This window comes from Suncus etruscus, chromosome 8 (assembly GCF_024139225.1).
Source record: "Suncus etruscus isolate mSunEtr1 chromosome 8, mSunEtr1.pri.cur, whole genome shotgun sequence".
Lineage (NCBI taxonomy): Eukaryota > Metazoa > Chordata > Mammalia > Eulipotyphla > Soricidae > Suncus > Suncus etruscus.
In genome coordinates this window covers 8,737,411-8,757,358 of record NC_064855.1, presented here as the reverse complement: position 1 = coordinate 8,757,358, position 19,948 = coordinate 8,737,411, and positions in this window count along the sequence as shown.

Genomic DNA, 19,948 nt, shown 5'->3' with positions numbered 1-19,948 from the left:
CTGCCCCGGGCTTTGTAGCATCTTGTTTAGTACATTCAGCTTATGTGTGATGTCAACAAGAAAAGCTAAGTCCATGAGCCATTTGTGATCACTCAACTCAGAAACAGCATTCCCATCCTTCTCCATGAAGGCTTTCACTTCTTCTCTCAACTCAAAAAATCTTTTCAGGACATTTCCCCTGCTGAGCCAACATACCTCGGTGAAACAGAGCACATCTCCATATTCTGACTCCATTTCCTCTAAAAAAGCACGGAACCTCCTGTGCTTTAAGCCCCTGGATCTGATTTGGTTGATGCATTTCACAACAACAGACACCACATTGTCACATGGCAGGCATTTATTGCAAAGGGCCTGCTGAAGGTTAATGCAGTGAAGAACAATGGCCTTCTCTACACCCTCCTCTTCAAGTTTTTTTTGAACAAGTGCCACCAGTCCATTTTTCCACCCTCTCATCAATGGTGCTCCCTGGTTATTATTCCAACAAACCTCTTACATGGCAAACCTGCATTCTCAATGGCATCACACAGATGCTGAAATATCTCATTAGCGGTGGTCTGGCCATGCATTGGAATTATTGTGAGCAGCTCCTCTGTCAATTCAAAATTGCAACCAACACCACAGACACAAATTGTGAGCTGCGCAGTGTCTGTTATATCTGCGCCCTCATCAAGAACAACTGAGTATGCATCAAAACATTTGGCTTTCTCACACAGTTGATGATAAATGTCACTTGACATGTCAGAAATGCACTCTGCCACAGTGTTGGCAGAAAGGCTGATTTTGCTAAACCGACCTTTCTTTTCCCGACAGATAATACTTGCAGCCTGTAACATGCATTTTTTTTAACAAACTCTCCTTCTACGAATGGTTTCCCTGCCTTAGCAATCATCTCACTCACCATGTAACTAGCTTCGACTGATGAAACATTCTCTTTGGTTGCTTTCCTGAAGAAATCTTGTTGCCTCATTAGACATGCTTTAAGACTGGCAACCTGCTTGGGTCTCTCATTTCCTTGATATTTTGCACATTCCTCAGCATGTTTAGTTGAAGAATGGTGTTTCAAGTTGTATTCCTTGTGCACTGCAACTTTCTCTGAGCAAATAAGACATGTGGGGATGCCCCTGTGCTCAACAAAGTAATACTGCATCTCCCACTTTTCCCAAAATTGTCTGTGCTCGTCATCAATCTTTCTCTTCACTGCAGGATTTGATGAAGTCATGATGAAGGTATGACAAAATCTAGTTTTGTAATAAACTTCTCTCCCTTAGGTCTCCGATAATGCAAGGGACAGTGGGCAGAAGCAGCGGAAATGAAGTCTGCACTCGGCACAAAGTATCGCAATTATTCGCTTACCTAATATTTGCAATAAAAAAATCACATTAGTAAGAAAAAAAGTCGCAAAAAATCTCATTAAATATTTGCATACCCCGAACTGAACATGCGAATGTTTAATGCGATTTTTTCTTACTAATGCAATTTTTATTGTGATTATTCGGTAAGCGAATAATCACGAATACTGCGATATTTGAAGGCCGGGCCACATAAGTGTAGGTTGTCTTATTCTAGGGTTGGAATTACTATAGATGTCCAGAAGACTGAAAAAATCTTATTCAATGTTCACTGACCATGTTAGGTCATAACGTGGTTAAAGAGCTCAAAACTTCAATTTCCTTCATGGAACTTTGACTTCTTTTGAAAAATCACTTCTATTTCCCCACAAGGGAAAGGCCAGAAAACATGATGTTTAATTTTCAGGTCCTTCTATGGCTTAGGTTAGATAATAAGAAACAAGTGACAGTTTTTCTGGACAACAACTGGAGGACATTAAATCTCTACACTTCTTTCTCTATGATGTCATTCATTGATGGCATTTTAAATTATATCAGAATAATGTGTCTTAAAATCCATCTGTGTAGGGAGCTTCTTAGATCAGGCAGAATACTTAGTTAAAATCAAGGACCTCGTGACTTTAATCAAAACAGGTAGCCTCAAGGATTAAACATTTAAGGTCACCTTATATCCCACCTGAAGGCAGCCTTGAGAAATTGAATGTTTCTTAAGAGCACCAAACAGAGAGCCATAAGCAAAACAGGTAGCCTCAAGGATTAACCCCATCTGCCAGAGATAGGTTCCATTATCAGTTTACCTAGTAGAGACAGATCTCATTATCTGCATATTATCTCATTTGCTATGCCTGTTCTATAGGTACCAGCAGAACTATGCCCACAAAAATTATATAAGCCGGGCCTTGAGTTTCAATAAATTCGAATTGGGTTCAGTCTTGGCTGAAATCCTTTTCCCATTTTTGTCTGTCTCCGTGTCTGTCTTTGTCTGTCTGTCTGTCGTCATGTCTGTCTTTGTGTCTTTGTGTTTGCATCTCCCTCCAAGAAAGAATAACCACATCTTAACTGGGGTGTCCCTGCAAGAAGGGCACCCACACATCTGAATCTTTTCTCCTCATACATCTATAATCACGTACCATACTAGCTATTTGACCATTGGTTACATTGCCACTGGATATGTAATAAGATCTCAAATATCGCCTGCTGGTTGGTGATTTTTGTCTCCATTAAAAGATATCACTAATTATAAAAAAATTGTTGAAATTGAAATGTGAAGGAAAATAAGAGAGAAACATCAAGCTTTCCTAGGCACGGAACATTGTCCTTATTTTATTCTTCGTCTAGACACCTAAGAGGAGAAGCCCTTGCTCAGATGTGAAGAGATGATAGAGTTTCAGGGTCCAGGAGGGAATTTATTGATTTATTGATCATTCTTTTACCCACTGGCCACATTCTATTATTTCCTAAAAGTGGGCTGCACTGTTTTCTTCTCTTACTAAGACCAATTACTATTTCTGAACATGTAGGCAGGACAGGAGCTCACCATCTTCCAACCTTCATTGGCTCTTTCTCTACACTTCACCATGTCTCAGTAGCCCTTGATCATTGATGGGACTGACCCTTTTCCCTTTGATATGTTCTGTCTCAGCTGTCTCATATAATTGGATGCTTGTCCGAGAAATCTCTTAGAACTAAAACACCCAGTAGACAGCTCAACTAAGGCATAACAAATATGAAATTCACATATGATCTCATTGTCTCTATAGAAGCAATCTTTGGTTTCACCCTGCCCTGAATGGCTGAAGGCTCCATTTTAAACATTCCTAAAAATTCCTAGAATCTGTGAGGCTGAGAAATTTACACTTTCCCAAGACCATAAAAGTTCCCCTAGATCTTGGGTTCACAGGGAACTAAGAGATAATGGGAGTAATACCTGGGCATATGGTGAAATATAGAGCCTAAAAGGTCCTAAATAGACCATTTTCACCAGCCTAAATGAGAAGTTGAGAGATTTAGCTTGTCCTTGAACCATGCAATAAGCTCTAAATTAGCAAGATATCTCAGGGAAACTATGAAACTCCTCTCATTCTGTGTGATAAGAAACACAAAGACCCACATTTACAATTAAAACACCCAATAAGAGCCTATTTCACTGAGTCTTGTACTAAGTTCATCTTTAATGGGAAGTTTATTCCACTTCACATCACCTTCTAGTAAACTTTTCTATTTTCAAACTCTGAGCCTGGGCATCTTTATTTCTTATCAAAAATATTGACATGTTAGACTGAACCCACAGAGAAATGGAGACACCGGAGAAAGATAGTTAAATAATAGAAAGTTTATTAAGTTCAGCATTGAGGACCCTGAGCCAAAAGGACACCAACGACTCTGAGCAATTTTTTTTAGCAAACATTACATAGTTTTTCTTATACAGAGGGGTGGGGATAAAAACTACATTCTTACTCCATTGACGTATGGTGGGATTGCAAAAAAAAGAAAACAAGATTTCTGTACCTGAGACATCCTGACCGAGCTCTTTGACACTTATTCAATTTATGATGTTACTTTAATTGCTCCTGGGGTGTTTTACTTATCTCCTATTTACATCCCATATGGGAAATGTCTCACAACCCAAGTTCTTCTATTTAAGTTGTTACTGAACATACCCAAAATAAGTAACACCTGGCAGTAAGGATATCCTGACAGACTTGTGACATATATCACATTCACCTAACTTTGAGCAGCTCTAATTTTGGCTTCCCATCTTGGAGTTGTATTTTTTCAAGACTAACTCCTAAAATGGGGGCTATTCTCACAGAAGAACATGGAAACCATTGATATTCACAGAGACCTGCAGGCTGTAACCACTCCTGCCCCAACTTTGGATCCATAATATCTCAGCTGTCTCATATAATTGGATGCTTGCCTAAGAAATGTCTCTTGTCCAAGAAATTCCAACTTTGGATCCATAATATCTATCTATTCTCTTACATTTAAGGTACCCCCTTGTATTCTCCTAGAATCATTTACTTCTCTATGGAAGCCTGGGTTATATTGCAAATTATAATTCATACCTCAATACATTGTACCTCTTTTCTGAGTTTTCATGTTTCCTCATTTAATTTTACTTTCCCATGTTTTCTTTCCTTTATACTTGAGAATATTTGAGATGAGACTGAAGCCTTATGGTTCTTCAGGGACAGTTTCTGTCCAAATATTTCCTCCCTTTGACTGGGCCATTATTACCTTAAAATGTTTTCCTAAGCACTGAGCATTTGAAAGACTGCCTGTTTCTGCTTTTACAGACAGGCCTTGCATAGGCCAGATCCCTCGTTCCACCTCTACCCAAACCTACAGAAATGGGTGTGGCTTTTTATTCCCCTTCTACTGACTTCTTTCAGGGGTCAATGCCCCAAAGGAAACTCTCCCTAGAATATTTTGGATGATCCATTTATGCCTCCTGCTTAATCTCTTAATTTAAGAATCTGGGTTCTAAAGTCCCAGAATTGGGCCGTGAGGAGTTGTCAGCTACTCCTGGCAGAGTTCAGTTAGTCCCAATAAGACCCAGCAGTATTGGGGAAGTCTAAGCACTATAGCAGTTTTTGGGGGACCTAGAGCAGTGATATCTAGGAACCAGACCAAGTTTCACTCCAGCCCTTACAGCTAGATTCCATGCCCCACAAAGCAATTTTTTAATTTTGTTTTCCTGGGCCCACAGCCAGTGGTGTCCAGGACTTACACCTGGTTCTATGCTCAGGAATCATTTCTGAAAAAACTAGGGTATCTTATGAGTACCAGGGATCAAACCTAGGTCAACTGCATGAAAGAAAAACTTTCTACCCACAATTGTATCACTCTAGAACCCCCAGAGATAAATCGAAAATAGTTTTTTTAAGTCTAAAACTTTGTAATGTTCTCTTTTACATACAGAACCACAGTGACATTTTTTGTAAGGCTGTAATACCCAAAACCAAAAGTAGAAGCTCTTGAATGAGTTGCTCACCAAGGGGTCTGACTTTGATGCATTTATCTTAAGCTGCATCCATCACTTTCAGCAGTGACTGCAGTAATGAGGACCTTAGATTAACATGTTCAAGATAATATGGCATAGATGTCTTTCCTTTCATACCATTCAGGACACTGTTTATATTCTTGATGCTTGTGAATAATGTGTCTAGTTTATTTTCTCTTCTTGCATATAACAATAAACCTTTGCCTTCCAAATAACACATATATATGAACAGGTGTTATACTGTTAATAAATTAACGGGATCTCAGGGTTAAACAAATCAACTTTGCTATACTATCAATTAGAAAAATACTCTAATTAGAAAAATCAATAAAAGTTCAGGGACTGGGGGCCGGGCGGTGGCGCTAAAGGTAAGGTGCCTGCCTTACCTGCGCTAGCCTAGGACGGACCGCGGTTCGATCCCCCGGCGTCCCATATGGTCCCCCAAGCCAGGAGCGACTTCTGAGCGCATAGCCAGGAGTAACCCCTGAGCGTCACCGGGTGTGGCCCAAAAACCAAAAAAAAAAAAAAAGTTCAGGGACTGAAGTGAAAATAAAATGGGTAAGGCCACTTTCCATTCTCAGCACCCTACAGTGTTCCCCTAAACACCAGCAGGAGTGATCCCCTGGGTGCAGAACCAGGACTAAACCCTGAGAACTGCCAGGTATGACCAAAAACAAAAACCTATTTGTTAGCACAAGTTCAGTATTCTTCAAATCCACAGTGCCCTCTCAAACAATATAAAATAAAAATATATAGAATTGAGTAAATGTACATTATGCTTATTTGCTAGTCAGTCAAACTCAGATTTTATGTTTGTTTCTCAATCTTTTATTCAATATACCCCTGACCCTCACTTGCACCATATTATATATTTCACTTCAAATCTGTTAAATAAATAAATCGGATTTTCTTAGGTCATGCATTTCATATCTATTCTCTGCTGCCAGTAAATCTCACCTTTTATTTTTCACTCATTGCTTCAGGATCATCAGCAGGATCTAGAAAACATGTTTCTGCTTCTGTCAAGATGACCAGTGACTGTTCACTCACTCACCACACTTGAATTTGAACTAAGAAGATAGCTGTTGAGGATGGAGGGGGGGCATGGAGAGAAAATTATCTCAAAATTCAATTGAAGAATTGAATTTCCCATAGAGAAAACACTTTGTTTCTCAACCTTTCATGTGAACTTCAAATGTCAACAAGAAGAACCACCAGATGCAAAACAGGTGCAACTATAATTTAGGGGAAAAATAGAAGGAACAAAAGTGCCCAACACCAGAAATCACAGTCAGGATGAAGCCAGCCTACAGCACCTGCCTTTGACACCATGTGCTAAAAAGGGCTTCATAAAAGTTTATGACCATTGCATCTGGAAGATGCACAGGGTAGATGCACAGGATCAGAAAGAAACACAAACCTCTGATCCATCTGACACTTTGCTGTGCTATATCATGATGCGAGGAGCACAGGGCCTCTCAATACATGAGGCTAAGGAAAACGTCGCAAAATTAACTTCTATTCCTTTTGAAGTCACTTTATGTGACTTCATGTGACATTTCATTTGAATGCCATTTGTGGGTATTACCAAGTATCAATGTGCCAGTGAACCTGTCTCCTCTCAATCACTCATCTTTTTTTTTTTAATTTCAGAGAGTAAGATAAAGAAGTTGCCTCATTCTCTCTCTGTCTTGAATACAGATTCTCTGCTCTTCATTAATTTCAGCCCCATTTATTTTAGAAATTACAGTTATGATCTTCAATGTATAGGTCATTTTATCGATCTTTCTTCAGATAACACATTGGATACTGTTTTGATTACTCCTTCAGTTTGAGAAGAATTCAGAAGAATGAGGTCTTTTATCTTGTAACCCAATGTTGAAGTAAGTAAGCTTGGAGTATTTTACCCTAAATGTTAGATGAATATTATTCATATTATAAACATACCAAAATACTTCTCATTCTAGAACTAAACTAAGTTTTATTTTTTCTAAGTCTTTAAAATATATGTTATCAACAATAAGGGCATTTAAGTAAATGTGTACCTTGTCTATAAATAATGGCTGAAATCTGTTGGAATCTGAATCAGTCATTTTTCTCCTAGGAGACAGGAGGGCACTCAAAGGAAAATGATGACAAAGAAAACTAGAACAAGAACTAGAAATCTGCAACTTGTAGGAGTTAAGTGAGTTCCAAAAAGTATCAGAAATAATGAGTGAAGATATTAGGGCTGCATGATATTTTCTTTTTTCCCATTCATTTAACAGATGGTCTCATTTTGAGGTAACTGTAAACTAGCATGTATCTGACCAATTAGCAATATAGTTCAAATTAAAATCTTCTGACTGTTGGCACAAAATTTCTCTTCAGACATTCATTTACAAATTCAACTTGATTGCAGTTGGTTTATTTACCAAATTCCATAAGGACTGGACAGCAGGATAGAGAGTGAGGGAGTCCAACGAATCTGGCTTTAAAATCTAGCTCAAAATTTACCTCACAAAGTGAAGATGAGACCCAGAGCAAATTTTCAACACCAGTCTACTTAAAACCCAAAATCTTATAGTTGGAGGAACTTGGATGTAAGTAAAGATGAAAACTCCAATGATCCAAGTTTAGAGTCACTAGAGTATCATCATCTTTCTCCCAGGTATAGGACCATTCCAAGAAAAGCCTCCCCCCATTTCTTCATCAGCCTTTCTTATGTTTAGTGGCATCACCACTGGCCTGGTTCTCCTGCTCTTTACCCAAGCTCTGTTTCACAGCTGGGAAATAAAACCCATTTTTGCTTCGGGCTTGCATCCTACATTCCCTAGAATGAAATATGTAAGACAAAATCCCTACCTGTTTCTCTTCCTGCCTCACTCATTAATTCTATTGCTATTAGTAAATGATCAATATAAAATGTATTTTATTGTTTTCTACATTTAAATAATAATTAAACGATAACAAAATTTTCTAAGCAAAGGTAAGATATTCCAACAATAAAGCCAACTAGCACATAAGCCCAGTTTCAAACCATCCAGAAATCAAAATGCAGGATAAAGAAGACCTCAGGAGGCTAAAAAGACTAAGAAAGTGAAAACTCCTAAAGAATGACAGAGTTGAAGCCAATTCTTGTGTATCTGACTTTGGACTTTCTGCCAATCATTGCTGGCTCAGGGCTTTAAATAACCGAGTGCTTTACTGTACTATAATAGCTATATTGTTGTTACAAGTTCAGACTTAAAGCAGAAAATTCAGGAACAACAGTAACGTTCACTTAGGTCAAAAGGATATATAAAGAAATAAAAAAAACTTCCATTATTGTAGATTATGTGTGTGCAGAAAATAAATAATTTTAAGCAAGTTACTATAATATAAGAGGAAAATTACCTACTTTATAGTATAAGGTATCATTTAAGGATTAAACTTAAAATTATGTACCCAAGCAAAAGCTAAATTTTATAATATATATACATAATACACCTAGATGTATCAAGATATTATAGCTATACTGGTAGATATAGATAATTTATACTTTTACATATCTATATATATATCTTTATGTAGACATAGAGAATTATATATCTTAGACATATTTAGGACCTACCTTATTTACCTTATTTATCTAACTGAGTGCACATAGCCTTCCTGGGAGCGGGAAGTCTAGCAGCATGAGGTTTGGCAAGCCTCTGCCATGCTAGAGGCCTTCTTAACCAGGCCTGGGGGGGGGTGCGGGACTTGGGTAACCCCAGCATCCCTCTACCACCTTGCTCCAGATCTCCAGGGCTTCCCTGGGCCACATGCCTGGGCAAGCCAGCGAGTTGGGTCCCTTGGCGGAGCTTGAAGGTACCCTAGGCTTTCCCCCATTTGGCTCCTTAGGGAGGGTTTGGGTGGGGCTCTGAAATTCAGGCCTCCCAGCTTCTTGATGCAGTCTCTGGTAACCTCTTTCCAGTCCATATTTTCAAAATCAAGCGGGGACTACTGCCCCCGCATGCACCAGATACATTAATAATACTCACTATCATTGAATTATGTTTTTATGTATGCAGAATGTCCATTTTGTACTCTGCCCTTTCGCACACCCCTACAAAAGATCATTTTTCTCTTTAACTCTCTTAACCCCTATCATCATTATTCCTCATTTACCCTTTTTAACTTAAGTACTGTAGAGTCCTAAATCACAGACCAAAGTGGTGCCCTGGAGTTAACACTCACCCAACTATTCCAAAAGGCATAGAAAGGACACGTATGTCTTTTCAACATTTTATGTGTGTTTTCTTGACTGCTATAACTTTTGCTGAATATTCTCTTACACAGTGACAATCCCCCCCCCATTTTTTTTATCTTCTCTTTGTGAACTGTTCAATATGGAATTTGGTGTGAAAGAATCCCTCAGTTTAATGCTTATGTTTGAACCAAGTCATCGGTATTGTTGGACGTGTTTTTACACCCCCATATACTCTGATAACGCCATGTGGCTTTATTTCTTGTTTGCATAGGCACACTAAAATGGGAAAATACTATACATACAAATAAGTTCTTATCTAATAGAGATGGGAACACACAAATCTTGTAGTGCAATGGGACTTTACACCCTGAACATTGACAAAGAACTGGCACAGGCCTCAGAAGAATGGGCATTCTCCATTCACCCCTGATCTAAGAAAAGACATCTATGAAACATCCAAGGTTGTTTATAACATCACCTGGAGGCAATCCTCTACCAGGGAAGACACTGCCGCTGCTCTGACATCGACCTACTCAAAAGAGACTTCCCTTAACACTGAGAAGACTTAACAACAACAATGACTTGCTTACTGGACAGGGCTTTCTGTACTGCCCCTTAATTGTGTGGTTAAACTAGAGGATACTCCACACCAGCCTGACTTCAATGTAGAATGTGCAGATTCCAGGATCTTTAATACAGAAACATGATGCCAACAATAGGACTGCGTGAAAAATAAAACTGTATTGGCACTACAGACAATGACTTGGATTGAACAAACTAGTTTGCCTGGAGCCTAGAGTTGGTCTTATGCCAGGAAACTTCAGGGGTAGGGGTTTCCTTGTATTTAGACCAAGGCTTTTCCTTTCCATGTCCCCCATATTTTGGTGGGCCTATGCAAACAATATTTGCCACCGTAACACCATTTTTACTGTGCCCTTTAGACTAACCCTTAAAAAAAACCTCTTAAACTTTTGATGTTAACTTAAACTAATTTGTATGCACATGAAAATATAAAAAATACTATGCCTTCAATGTTTAAGGAGTCACATAAATCTCATGGCTTTAGGTTGCTTTGTGTACTGCTAAGAAATGTCATAATGTACTACAATCTGGAAACTTGTGGACAAAGTAATTGTACATGGATTCTGCCTTATTTTTCTTAATGTTCTTTGACTGTAAGTTCAATATTTAGATGTCAGCAAGGGGATTTATTCTGAGAACTCTGTTTATGGGCAATTGTCCTTTCACTGGAATTTTACCTTGTCCTCTTTGCATCATTTTTCTCATAATTAAAAATAAAAAATTAAAATAAATAAATAAATGAGTGCACAATAATATATATCTAAAGGACAACCAATGTCAGTAAAATTTTAGAAAATAATTTAAAAATGAAAAAGTTTAATACTTAGGGTCTCTATTTCAAAAAACACAAGATCATATAAAGATCATGTTTTATAATGTCAAAATTATTCAAAATTTAAAGTAATTTCAAATAAGCCAAGACTATTTTTGTGGAACTAGACAATTTGACTTTTAAATGAACAGAATGTTCAAAACTAGAATGACAGGGGGATTCTGTGGGAAATTAGGAATTCTAGTTTCAGACAAAGAGAAGCATTTGCACACACATGTGCACCAGAAGTGTCTACAACAGTGTATTTTGTTAGTTTGTGAAAGAAAACAATGATAATTGTATGGCTGTGTTCTTTCTTAGGATTAATTGGATCCATTCGGTATACAACACAACTTCATGGTCATTTATCTTTGGGTATTTGGTCCAAAGGCAGCATAATGGGAGAAGGCAACCTAATTTATCCACACAATAACTCTCAGGCTGTTCCAGGAAACTGAAGAAACAGAAACACTCCCTGTGCTGGAGTGATAGCACTGTGGTAGGGTGTTTACCTTGCATGCAGCTGACCCAGGACAGACCAGGGTTCAATCCCTGGCATCCCTTATGATCCCTCGAACCTGCCAGGAGCGATCTCTGAGCGCAAAGCTAGGAGTAACCCCTGAGTACCACCAGATGTGGCCCAAAACCCAAATAAATAAATAAAAATAATAATAAATTATTTTAAAAAAAGGAAAGAAAGAAACAGAAACACTCCCAAATAGCTTTTAAGAAGCTAAAGTCACCCCGATATCAAAAGCAGACAGAGCTACCACATTTAAAAAATATATATATAGGAAAATATCCTTGATGAACACAGTTGTAAAGATTGTCAACAAAATCCTAGCAAACAGGACCCAACATCTCATCAAGAAGGTCATACACTATGACCTAGTAAGATTCATTTCAGAGATGCAATGATAGTTTAACATATGCAAGTCAATCAACAAAATATTCCATATCAACAAAAAATCAGATGATCATGTCAATAGAAGCAGAGAAATTATTTGACAAGGTCCAACATCCATTCATGATAAAAACTCACAACAAGATAAGAATGGAAGGAACTTTCTCAATATAGTCAAGGCCATTTACCTCAAAGCCATGGTAAATATTAAACTTAATGGAAATAAACTAAAAGCCTTTCCTCTAAATCTAGCACATGACAAGTTTGCCCCTTCTCGCTACTTCTAATCAATGTAGTATTGGAAGTACTTGCCGTAGCAATCAGGTAAGAAAAAGATAACCAAGATATCCAGATAGGAAAGAAAAAAAATCAAGTTTCCACTGTTTTCAAATGATATCATACCTTATTTATCACATCCTCAAGGCTCTACCAAAAATCTTCTAAAAACAAAAAATTTAAAAACAATAGATTTGTATAGTAAAATGGCAGGCCACAAAATTTACACTCAAAAATTAAAGATGTTTTATATTCAAATAATAAAAGAGAATAAAATGACATTAAATAAAAATAATCCCATTCACAATTGTACCTCATAAAATCAAGTACCTTGGCATTAAGAGGTGAAAGACCTATATAATGAAAACTACAAAACATTTCTTCAAGAAATAAAAGGTGAAATAGAGACATGAGGAATACAAGGACACAGTAAATGGAGACACATACCCTACTCTTGAATTTGCAGGATTGACATCATTACAATAACAATATTTCCCAAAGTATTGTACAGATTTAATGTAATCCATCTAAGGATACCCATGACGTATTTCAAAGAAGTGAATCAAATACTCCAGCTATATTTCAAAAAAGTGAATCAAGCACTTCAGATATTAGTTTGGAACCATAAATGCTCATGAATATCTGCTTCAAGCAATTCTAGTGGGGTGGAGTCCTTCACGAAAAGAATGCTGGAGCATGAGCAGCCGAACGAGACAATGTCAAAAAAATGATGACACACACAGAGTATGTAGGGTCAACACATCTTCTGGCAGGAGTGCAACTACTTTATTTTCCAAACAGGGGTTTTTATAGGGTAAAACAAGCGCAGGTGCAGAAAAGGATGATTACCTTAACAAGGCAAAGTTAATTGTAAAAGGAAAGGTAACAATCAGGACAGTTTTTAACAATCAACCTCAAATGCAAAACAAAGGTTAGGAAGAAGTAGAAAATATCTAGGAACTTGATCTTCATTGGGCTGGGCTCTATTATAGCCCAGAGTCTGTAATTTGGCTTTGCCCTTGATTACCAGAAACTTCAGCTGCAAGGACATTTTGAAAAGGAGAAAAAACATTGTCTTAACTTATAGGTTTATAGCACCACGTGGCTTTATTTCTTGTTTGCTTAGGCACACTAAAATGGGAAAATATTATACATACCAATAGGTTCTTATCTAATAGAGATGGGAACACACAAATCTTGTAGTGCAATGAGACCTTACACCCTGAACATTGACATAAAGACCAGGCACAGACCTCAGAAGAATGGGCATTCTCCATTCACCCCTTGAGCTACAGAAGACATTTACAAAACATCCAAGGTTGTATATAACATCACCTGGTGGCATTCCTGTACCAGGGAAGACCCTACAGCTGCTCTGACATCTATCTACTCAAAAGAAACACCCCTTAATACTGAGAAGACAACAAGAACAATGACCTGCTTACTGGACAGGGCTTGCTGTATTGCCCCTTAATTGTGAGGTTTGTCTATAACATCACCTGGAAGCAATCCTCTACCATGGAAGACCCTACCACTGCTCAGACATCGTCCTGCTCAAAAGAGACTTCCCTTAACACTGAGAAGACTTAACAACAACAACCTGCTTACAGGAAAGGGCTTCCTGCATTGCCCTTTCATGGTGAGGTGAAACGAGAAGACACTCCACATCATGATTTCAATGTAGGACATGCAGATTCCAGAATCTTTAATACAGAAACATGATAATACCAACAACAGAGACTGTGTGAAAAGTGTGTTGGCACTACGGATAATGTCTTGGATCGGACGATAACTTGCCTGAAGCCTAGAGCTGGTCTTATGCCAGGAAACTTCAGGGGTAGGATCTCTTTGTATTTAGGCCAAGGTTATTCCTTTCCATGCCTCTCATATTTTGGTGGGCCTATGCAAACAACAATTGCCACTCTAACAACGTTTTTACTGTGCTCCTTTGACTTTAATCCTTAAAACGCACCCACTTAAAATTTGAGGTTAACTTAAGCTAATATTCATGTACATGGAAATGTAAAAAATACTATGCCTCTAATGTTAAAGGAGTTATGTAAGTTTGACGGCTTTAGATTGCCTTGTGTGCTGTTAAGAAATATTATAATGTGCTACAATCTGGGGACTCGAGGGACAAAATAATTGCACATGGATTTTGTTTTATTTTATCTTAACGTTCTTTGGCTGAAAGTTCAAAGTTAAGATATCAGCAAGGGGACTTCTTCTGAGAATTATGTTATGGGTGATTGTCCTTCCACTGTAACTTTACCTTGTCCTCTTTCTTTGCATCTTTTGTTCTCATAATTCAAAATAAAAAAATTAAAAAAAAAACTTATAGGTTCTAAATATTTTCCGGAAAAGGGTTCTCTTGAAATCTTTGGTGCTGGAATTTCTGAGCCAAATTATTTTATAAAGGGCACAATTTTGCTTGAGATTTATAAGGAGAGATAGCCAAATGACTGAAAATGTAACGCCAAGCATCTCTTCGGAAATTCCTCAACCATCTACGCAGAGGGAAAAAGGCATCCTCAGTAGGCCTTTTGAGGAACCCCATGGGGGTTATTTCAGTTTGCCCCACCAGGAAAATCTGAGGATACATCTGGTGGGCTGAGCTCCCATAAAAGTTTATGTCATGGCAAATATATATAGCAATTTTTGGGAAAAAGGGGATGGGAGGCATCACTCTATCCAGCTTTAAATTGTACTATGAAACAATATTCATTAAATCAGCATAGTATTGAAAAAAGGATAGCTTCTCAGATAAATGGAATAGACCTGAGTTTTCTGAGACTGATCCCCAGGTATACAAACAATTAATCTTTGATAAAGGGGCAAGAAAAATAAAGTGGTGCAAAGAAAGCCTCTTCAACAAGTGGTATTGAGAAAACTGGTCAACTGCATGTAAAAAAGTGAACTCAGACTTCTCTTTAACACCATGCACAAATAAAAATGGATTAAAGACCTTAACATCATATCTGAAATCATAACATACATAGAGGAAAGCATAGGCAAACACTCCATGACATTGAGATAATGGCATATTCAAGGAGGAAACACCACTGCCCAAATAAGTAAAAGCAGAAATAAACAATAAACCAAAATGCTTCTTCTGCTCGTCCAAGGAAACAGTGACTAGGATACAAAGGTTTCCCATAGATTGGGAGAAAATATTCACCTAATATCCATCTGATAAAGGATTAATATCTAAGAAATGTAAATTACTAGAAGAACTTAACAAGAAAAAAACATGCAACCCATCAAAAATGGGGAAAAGAAATGAACAGACATTTACTCACAGAAGAAATACAGATGGCTAAAGGCACATAAAAATATTCTCCACATTACTAATCATCTGGAAGATACAAATCAAAAAGTGCAAAAAAAATAAACTTTAAATTGAAATTAAAATTTAAAATGAAATTTATAAAGTTGGGGCCAAAGAGGCCACAATCTGTAGGGCATTTGCCTTGCACATGTTATCTTAGGATGAAGCGCGGTTTGATCCTCCGGCACCCCATATGGTCCCCCAAGCCAGGAGTGGTTTCTGAGTGCATAACCAGGTGTAACCCCAGAGCATCACTGGGTGTGGCCCCAAGTCCCCCCCCCAAATAAAAAGAAAAAGAAATTTATAATGCATTATATGGAAAAGGAAAATAAACATTAGTTGTTATTTTGAAGTCATACATGGCAGGCTTGGGGTGCATATGAGATACCAGGATTTGAACCTGATTTGGCCACATACCAAGCAAATGGACTACCTGCTTTACTATAGAAACATCCTAAATTAAAAAAAGGTATTTTAATCAGTCAAGATAAAGAAACAAAGATAATGCAGGAACTATAATACAGCCAGTAGGGTGCTTGCCTTGCACATTACCAACTTGGGTTCGATCACCCAGCATCCTGTATAGTCCTCTAAGCCTATCAAGAGTGATTCCTGAGTGCAGAGCAAGAAGTAACTCCTGAGTAATACCAGATGTGTCTCTTTCCCCCCACAAAAGAAACAAAGATAAAAATTATACCAGTGAATAAGAGGATGAATATAAATATGCATTATATTATAAAATTTCCATTTACAATGAAGTGATAAAGAATCCATGAGAATATAAATCTTAAAAAAATTATATGAATGGCTTAAATGTTATAAAAGTACATATTTTTATCATAATGAATTGTATCATAAAATTATCATTATAATAAGACATATAATTAAATGCATCAAATAACATGTATACCTATCATGAATCATCTTAAAATGTTCATAAAAGAATTCAGGGGTACACCCAGCATTGCTCAGGCATCACTTCTGGTGGTGTCTGAGTGACCATCTGAGGTCTTGACAGCATATGCTGGTCATTGCATGCAAGGCAAGTGCCCTCTACTAGCTCTCCATTAAGTCATTTAACATGTGCACTTTATTCCCTGAATAATAAGAAAAAACCCAAGCACTACTCTTTTAACAAACAAATACCAACTTGAGTTTCTTTTATACTACTGGAAATAAATGTTTGCTTACTATCATTTACCAATAAACAATAATGCAAAAGCAAATATAAAAGCAGGAAAGAGATCAAGTGGCTTGATATTGTCAATTATACTCCATTAAATAATCATTACTCATAATCACATAAACCAATATTTGCTGAATATTATTTTCCTAATGTTTAAAATAAGAACCATCACTCATCCAAGAAGTTTTACAAGTTAAATATTTTCATGTTGAGATTTCATAAGAGAAAAACTATATTGAGTCAGCGATAGAGCAAGGAAGTAGACTCTCTACTGGGTGTGGTTGGGTGTTGTATCAAATAATTAATAATGGATCTGGATGGCGATGGATTTCTTTCTGCCATCCCAGGCCACGTGGCTCCGCAACCCCCATCCAGCTGGCAGGTCCCAGGTTTAGGTGAATGGCGGAATCAGACTTATCCAGAGACAGGCATCAAGAAGCATCAACTTTATTCATCCCTATTCACCACATGTGTGGCCTATCTTATAACCTTTCAAGCATTGCTATTCTTAGCCCTGCATCTTAATTCCTTTCAGCCATCTTCCTTTGACCTCCATGCTGGTCAAAGACCAAAAGAGGCAAAGACCCAAAAGCCAGAGAGCCCAGCAGGGCAGAAGACTCCTAATTCCCTGGCTCAAAGGCTTATCTACCTTTTCCAAGACCCCTCCAAGGAATGGGCGGGTTCTTGCAGGTAAGGTCACACATAATATCTGGTTCCCAAGACCCCTCCCAGAAATGGATGGGTCTCAGGTAGCTACACCTAAATCAAGGGTGGAGTTACAGTTGGGAATGTTTGTTGAAAGGTAGTGATGCTCTGACACAACCAGGATTGTACCTCAAGGCCAGAGAGACTGGTACAGAGTACTATAGCATTTAGGGTTTGTGTAATATGTACTCAGCAAGAGCTCAATCTCTGTCACCACTGGGTCTCATGAGAGACAGAAGCAACCCTGAATGTCCCCCAGCTTGACTTGGGGGACCTGGGACACACCCAATCCCAAGACCTCAACTCCTCAGATCCTGGCATTGGCCAAGTGCCACCAATAATGCTCCTGAGAACTAGTTAGAAAGCTCCCAAACAAACAATAGCAACAAAAGAAGATTCAGATCATTTTGGGGGGGGGCGTTCAGGCTACACCCTTTTGATGCTCAGGGGTTACTCCTGGCTAAGCGCTCAGAAATTACCCCTGGCCTGGGGGGTCCATTTGGGACACCAGGGGATCCAACCACACAGTCCTTCCTTGGCTAGCGCTTGCAAGGCAGACACCTTACCTCTAGCGCCACCTCGCTGGCCCCCAGATCATTTTTCTTGATAGAGGTTCTGACATTCCAAGGATAGGGGAAACACTCCAGTGTTTACAAGAATGTTTCTGTATTTCTTCCAGAGCCACACAACCTTTTTCATTTTGTTTTGTTTGATTAATTTTAAGAAAACCAATACACAATAAAATGAAAATCACTCTGATAAACACAACAAAAACAATATCCTTTAAACAGAAACAGACAAAATCAAAACAAAACAGACACTTTCATTCAAAATAGAGTTGGGTTCTAAAAATATATCTTTTAGAAGCCAGTGTATCAGAATACAAATGTTTGAAAACTTAAAAAAGAATATTGGGGCCGGAGACATAGCATAGAGGTAAGGCGTTTGCCTTTCATGCAGAAGGTCATTGGTTCGAATCCTGGCATCCCAATTGTTCCCCGAGCCTGCCAGGAGTGATTTCTAGGATCGAGCCAGGAGTAACCCCTGAGCTTTGCTGGGTATGACCCAAAAATAAAGAAAAAAAAAAGAAGAATATTTTGCTAGAAAACATGAAAAAGAAGAGGTAGGAATGAGAGGAAGAAGAGTAAAAGAGGTTGAGAGCAGAATGAAAGAGAGTAAGCAGCAAACAAGTGAGAGAGCCAGAGAGCAGGAGAGAGGGAGCAGGAAGGAAGCCAATTAGAGCATATTTGCCACTGTGCAATTGGCCATTCCCTGCATCAGTATTACTGCAAACACAGGAATTCTTATCAGCTGGTTCATGTTTAACCTTTTCTTTATTGTAAGAAATCTTGTGTGGAAGAACAAGACACCTTTCCTCTAATACTGTGACAATTATTTAGTGCATATTTACATAGTGAAAAGACAGATGCTAGGTATATTCCTATAAGTTAAAATGCAGAATAGGTTTAGTAATACTTAGTGATACTTGAAGACAAATATATAAAAAAAACATTTAAAAAAAGTAAAGACATTTAAATCAAAAGAAAAAGTAAACTTTACTCAGGAAGACACTATTAAACTATTATGAGTCAAACATGGGCACATGAAACATCTTTTAATCTTTTAATTTAGTGTTCTATAAGTTTGATAAATTTTAGTTATAAAGAGGGTGAGTCAAAGTCTTCTATATTTTGCACTTCCTATTAAAGCAATACATTTATTCTGTAAAACTGATTACAGTGTCAACAAACATGAATATTTGAAATAAAACAAAATAGGTGAGCAAAATAACTTAGGAAATTACAAAGAAAAAGTATGCCTCATAATATGGGATAATGGAAACTACTGAATCTCATTCTCTACTGAATATCTTTCAATTAATATCATTGAAAGTGCCATCTCAAGAAATAAACACTATTTTCATAACCTGATCATTCTCTCTTTGGTATTCTGGTACCAAATGATTTCGAGTAATACATAATTCGTAACATATACCCATTCTCTAATTTTCAAATGATACTTACATAACCTGAAATATTAATAATACTGCTCAGCACAAAGAGTGGCGAATTCTGTTAGGGAAATAACTACACAAACAATTAGCACGACAATGTTAAAGAATGAGAGAAGTAGAATGCTGTTGCAAATACAGTCAGGAGCGGGGGAAGTAAGAGGGGGGCATTGGTGGTGGAAAGGTTGCACTGGTGAAAGGGAGTGTTCTGTTTATGACTGAAAACCAACTACAATCATACTTTTAATTATGGTGCTTAAATAAAGATTTTATAAACAAAAAATAATACTGTCTTCATTTCACCTAGAAATATTGGAAAAACTCTTGAAATTAGAGTATCTCTGTGTTTGTGTGTGTGTGTGTGTGTGTTTGCTCTAAAGAAAGAAACAAGATAGATAATATAATGACAGAAGCAAGATAGATAATAAAAGCTTCAGATGTAAATGATTAATGACTACAGATTAAAGAACTACACCAGGGACCACAGAAAGGATGTGGAGCCCCTGGTTGCATTTGCCTTTTAGGTCAGTTTTTTAAATAACATGTAGTTAAGTAATTTTGGTGTAAATTGACATAA